Source organism: Oreochromis aureus, linkage group 3 (genome assembly GCF_013358895.1).
Source record: "Oreochromis aureus strain Israel breed Guangdong linkage group 3, ZZ_aureus, whole genome shotgun sequence".
In the NCBI taxonomy this organism is placed as follows: domain Eukaryota; kingdom Metazoa; phylum Chordata; class Actinopteri; order Cichliformes; family Cichlidae; genus Oreochromis; species Oreochromis aureus.
The window spans coordinates 51,949,804-51,955,452 of NC_052944.1; the positions used below are offsets into that span (position 1 = coordinate 51,949,804).

At 45.7% G+C, this 5,649-nt stretch overlaps 1 pseudogene; it reads right to left on the bottom strand.

Annotated features, from left to right (window-relative positions):
* Positions 1-4,559: 4,559 nt before the first annotated feature.
* On the bottom strand, positions 4,560-5,427 carry LOC120433914 (annotated as a pseudogene).
* Positions 5,428-5,649: the final 222 nt, after the last annotated feature.

A 5,649-nucleotide genomic window follows, 5' to 3' on the forward strand; every position in this document is an offset into this window, starting at 1 on the left:
GGGTGACTTTGCCAGTGTTTATATCTGTTTTGGATATGATTCAGGTGTATTGACCCAGGGTCATATCTATAACATGCAGGACACCGACCGTGTACTCATTATGTTAAATCTTGAGTATTGACAGTGAGAAAAAAACAGGTGCAGAATGCTGTGATCAGTGGAAAGACAGGGCTTGTGTGTACAGACGAGCAGCGCAGGTGGAATGCAGGGACAGCAAAGAACCTTGAACCTAAACGTCTAAGCCAGATAAACTTCAGACATCACAGGACAGAGCAGCAGTACGATGTGAACTCCCGGACTGCAGTGACACAAACTCTCCCTAACACACCATATCACCTTACACATCAAGGCTTTATTGACAGTGTTAGCAAAGCACCAGTGAAGCCACTTTTCCTCCTCAAGAACACATTAATTTGAAAGTGTTACAATGCCTCGCCATCTGCAGGTCCTCACCGCAACAGTAAAGCTGATGAGCAATTTTTTCAGCCACACCAAGCACACAGTTACGAACTAAGCTGTAATCCATGCAGGGCATTCTACCAGGCATACGTTCAAGTTTCTGAAGAGCAAGCAGAACAATTACAAGAAGAAACAAAAGAGCAAAGTGCATCTGATTTGTGGCACAACTGCAGGAAAATCAGACTTACAGCAAGCTCCGCTGAAAAAGTTCCAGTACGTGCCATCACAAAACACGACAATTTTTTATCTGAGCACATGTACCCTTCCTTTCGTGGTAATTATGAAACAAACTATGGTAAAGAAAATGAAGTTAGAGCTTGTCATCAGCTGAAAGAACAGGGTATGAACATCCTTCACATGGGTAGTGTTATCAGCATCCAGGAGCCATGCCTCTCTGCCAGTCCTGATGGGGTCATTGACTCAGATGTGCTTCTAGAAATAAAATGTCCTGTGCCGACTTATCCTTCACTCACGGAGCAGCTTACCCAGAAATGCAGCGATATCAAACTGGTAGATGGAGAACTGCAGCTGCAGAAAACTGGCAGCAGAGGCTATTACATGCAAGTGCAACTTACAATGTTTTGCACAGGGCTCAAGACTGCCACACTTGTGATCTGGACACCTACTGAGCATGTTTCATTTACAGTGCAATATGATGAAGCATTTGTAAAGGAACAAGTAAAGCGCTTGAGAGGGTTTTACTTGTCATATTTCTTACCTCAACTTCAAGAGGAGTATGCAGCAGGATGGTTTCAGTTGAATGAGAGATACTTGAAGATAATGGGCAAGGTTTAATGCATGTTACAACTATAAATGGGACAGTCAGACACCAACATGTCTGCAGAGTTTGGTCTCTGTCTTGTGACTGAAAGGAGACATTTAATATGAAATCTGTTGAATATTTCAATACAACTAAAATGTACATAGTTGTAACATATGGTGGGAAATGAATGACAAACTGACAACAATAAATGTTGTGAATAGTTCTGTATTTCTGTAATCTTCCAACACAAAAAATGTCAAGAATGCACAACTAACATTGTGGTTGAATAAAAAAGAAATAATTGTTCAATTGATTGCAATCATATATATATATATATATATATATATATATATATATATATATATATATATACATATTATATTTTATGCTTATTTATTCTATGCTGTTATTCTATTTATACTTTTAGTTTAGGTTTTACCTAATATTTATTGATTTTATTCTTATTCATTTTTTATCTTCTTACTCTATTTATATTTATATTGTATCCATCCATCCATCCATCCTCATCCGCTTTATCCAAGACCGGGTCGAGGGGGCAGCAGCCTAAGTAGAAAGCCCAGACCTCCCTCTCCCCAGCCACCTCCTCCAGCTCATCCGGGGAACACCAAAGCGTTCCCAGGCCAGCCGAGAGATATAATCTCTCCAGCGCGTCCTGGGTCTGCCCGGGGGCCTCCTCCCAGTGGGACATGCCCGAACACCTCACCCAGGAGGCGCCCAGGAGGCATCCTTGTCAGATGCCCGAACCACCTCAACTGGCTCCTTTCGATGTGGAGGAGCAGCGGCTCTACTCTGAGCCCCTCCCGGATGGCCGAACTTCTCACCCTATCTCTAAGGGAGAGGCCAGCCACCCTTCGGAGGAAGCCCATTTCTGCCGCTTGTATCCGCGATCTCGTTCTTTTCGGTCACTACCCACAGCTCGTGGCCATAGGTGAGGGTAGGGGCGTAGATCGACTCCGGTAAATTGAGAGCTTCGCTTTTACACTCAGCTCCCTCTTCACCACGACGGACCGGTGCAGCGTCCGCATCACTGCAGCCGCAGCACCAATCCGTCTGTCGATCTCCGGCTCCCTTCTCCCATCACTCGCGAACAAGACCCCGAGATACTTAAACTCCTCCACTTGGGGCAGGAACTCATCCCCGACCTGGAGTGGGCACTCCACCCTTTTCCGGCTGAGAACCATGGCCTCAGATTTGGAGGTGCTGATCCTCATTCCTGCTGCTTCACACTCGGCTGCGAACCGTTCCATATTGTATCCCATTCTTATTTATTTTATCTCTTTATCCTGTTTATATTCTTATTAGGTCATATCTCCAGTGTTTCCTCGGAGGGGTGTTCTCTGCACCGGGCCTGTGATTGACCGTGGCCGCTTGGGCTCTGTGGGTCCTCTCAGCCTGGCTGGGGGGCTTCTTTGCCTCCCTCCTGCTGTGTGCCCAGGCTGGAGGCTGCGGTTTGTGACCGGCTCCCGGTGCAGACGGCTCCCTGTGATAGTGTTTCCTCACTTGGCTAATGCGTACCCAGCCCAATTTTACTCTTTAAGTGTGCGTGTCTTTCTGTGTGTGTGTGTGTGTGTGTGTGTGTGTGTGTGTGTGGGGGGGGGGTGTATTCATGATCGTTTATGTTAATGAGAGTGTGGGGAGTGAGTGAGTGGGAGGATGGGGTGGGGTGTATTGCTTTTAATCATGTAAAGTACTTTGTGCTACATTTTTTTGTATGAAAAGTGCTTTATAAATAAAGATTGATTGATTGATTGATATTGTGGCGGACCACCAGGTGGCTTCACTCACACCCAAGTTGAAGGGAAGTGCTGGGGTGGAGATTTGGGCGCTTACTGTATGTGAAGTTCTGAGAGTCAGTTAAAAAAGTTGGAGTGAGACACTGAGACCTCTCCTGTCGTTGTTACATACCTCCACATTGGTGACCCCGATGTGATCTGAACATGCAACCTTCTGATACACCTGTTACACCTTTCGGCCTTTTCGAGTTTCTGCGCATGCCGTTTGGCCTGAAAGGTGCCGCCCAAACCTTCCAGCGGTTGATGGTTTTGCGCGGTCTGCCCTTTATTTTTGTATATCTCGTTGATATATTGGTGGCCAGCAGCTCGAAGGAAAAACCTGACACATGTTCCATCTGTGTCAGGTTTTTCAGCGTTTGGCGGAGCATGACCTGATTATTAATCCGTCTAAATATCAGTTTGGGTTGCGTCGGACATAGCAGTGGGTGCAGTGCTGGAACAGCGAATCTCTGGTGACCGGACCACCAGGTGGCCGGAGGCAGTCCCCCTGGCGCCCACTACAGCAGCAGTGGTGGCCAAGGCGTTTTTGTCAACCTGGGTCTTGCGTTTTAGCCCACCCGTGGACATTACGTGAGACAGAGGCCCCCAGCTCATTTCCGAGCTTTGGTGGGCCATGGCTGATGGACTGGGGGCTAAAGTCCACCGCACAACCGCATACAACCTGCAAGCTAATGGGATGTGTGAACGGTTCCACAGGTCGCTTACGGCTGCTTTTCGCGCCTCCTTAAAGGATGGCAATTGGGTTGACCGCCTCCCGTGGGTTTTGCTTGGGCTGCGCTCTGCGCTTCCCCAGCTGAGCTTGTGTTTGGCCAGACCCTCCGCGTGCCTTGAGAATTCTTGCCCGAGAACCCTCCCCCCTGCTTCGATCCATCGGTGCTATCTCTCTACCCACTTTTGCACTCGCTTCGGGTTCCTGGTCCGGTGCACCATTGCGTGCCTGACACTTTTGTTCCAAAGACTTTAGAGACTGCTAAGTTTGTTTTTGTCAGACACGATTCCCACAGGACACCGCTGCGGCCACTGTATGACATCGCATTCAGGGTTATCAAACCGGGCCAGAAACATTTTGTTTTGGATTTTGGGGGTCGAAGGGAGACTGTGTGTTTTGATAGACTTAAACCTGCACGTTCTTCCAGACAGTAATGTAGTGCCGGCCCAGGCCCCTCGCCGTGGCCGCCCTCCTTCGAAGGGGTTGACAGACTCTGGTTTTCCCCCCAGGACTACCCCCAGACCACCGACGTTTGACCCTCCTTCTGCCTTTCCTGCTCACCTTCATCAGCCTCGTTCACAGGATGGACCTTCCTCTGCCTGTTTTTATATATATATATATGTATATATATGCTGTATCACATAACCTTTCTTCTAGAACGGAAGATAAAAAAGGGAGACCTGGAACAATTCACTCTCTACATATATGTACATCAAATTTTAACTTTAAAATAATTACATTACACTAAACCACTTTATGTCCTGAGTAACCATCTTAATATCTCACAGTCTACAATTGTTCATAACATACAAAATTATCGTGTATCACGAATGAGATCCTCTCTTACGTTCACTAGAGGAGCACATATTCTCAGTATCTTGTCTACTTTACAAGCCATGCTTATAGGAACAATTTGTTAAAGTATTTTGTAGACTTTCAAGCGTCTGATTACTCTTGCAATCCGACGTGTGTATGTTACCTGTTCCTCAGTTAGCTGTCTACGTTTTTTTGTGAAAGCGGGTATTACTAATCTAACTTTTCTCTCAAAGACTAAGTCTTTAATTGTAAAACCTCTATCTGCCATGACTTCATCACCAGGTTTTAGGTATGTTAATATTCCAGAATCCATTGTGATAAATTTGTCACTACATCGGCCGCCATATGCCGCAGACACAAACATGATTACTCCACATGGTGCAACAGCAATATTTGACTGTGTTGTGTGAATAATAATGGCTGTATGATTCCCTCTCTTGATCCCAGATTTCTGGGTTTCTGTAAAAGGGTCTCACTGTAGTCTATAATGCATGTAGTATTTGGAAAGTTCTTCTTGAAGGCTTCAGGCATAGTTGCTTCAATAGTTTCTTGGAATTAATGGTCAGAGCCATGGAATTAATGGTTGGAGAACTTCCTCCAGCTTGTCTAACCAGTGTGAGATGATCTTGGTGGCCATGCTTTGTGATATATGAAACTGGCCGCTTAAGTCACCTATTACACGGTTACTCTTTAATTTCATGTGTCATGAGGACTTGATCTCGAACAGGCACTGTAAATTCATTGTTGTCATATCCTTCCAGTGTTGACACAAGTGTGTTAAATGTTTCTAAGGCTATCCCTGTGTACAGCAAAGCATCTGCATCATTTTGAAGAATGAAATATGCAACTTCATCACACTGAGTCATCTTATCCTGCACATCTTTCCTGCAAAACCTGTTGCAGTATTGATCTTGTTGCGAAGGATCCTCCCACTGTGTGTGGACTGAGTGCAGATGTGGCTAAGGGGGTTGTGTGGAGATGCTGGCCTGGTCTAATTCCACTGAACGTAACACTGTGGAGTCTGAATAAGACAAAAATATGATCAGATGTACAGTCAAACTGTTAGCATAAGAGAAACTGTAAAGTGT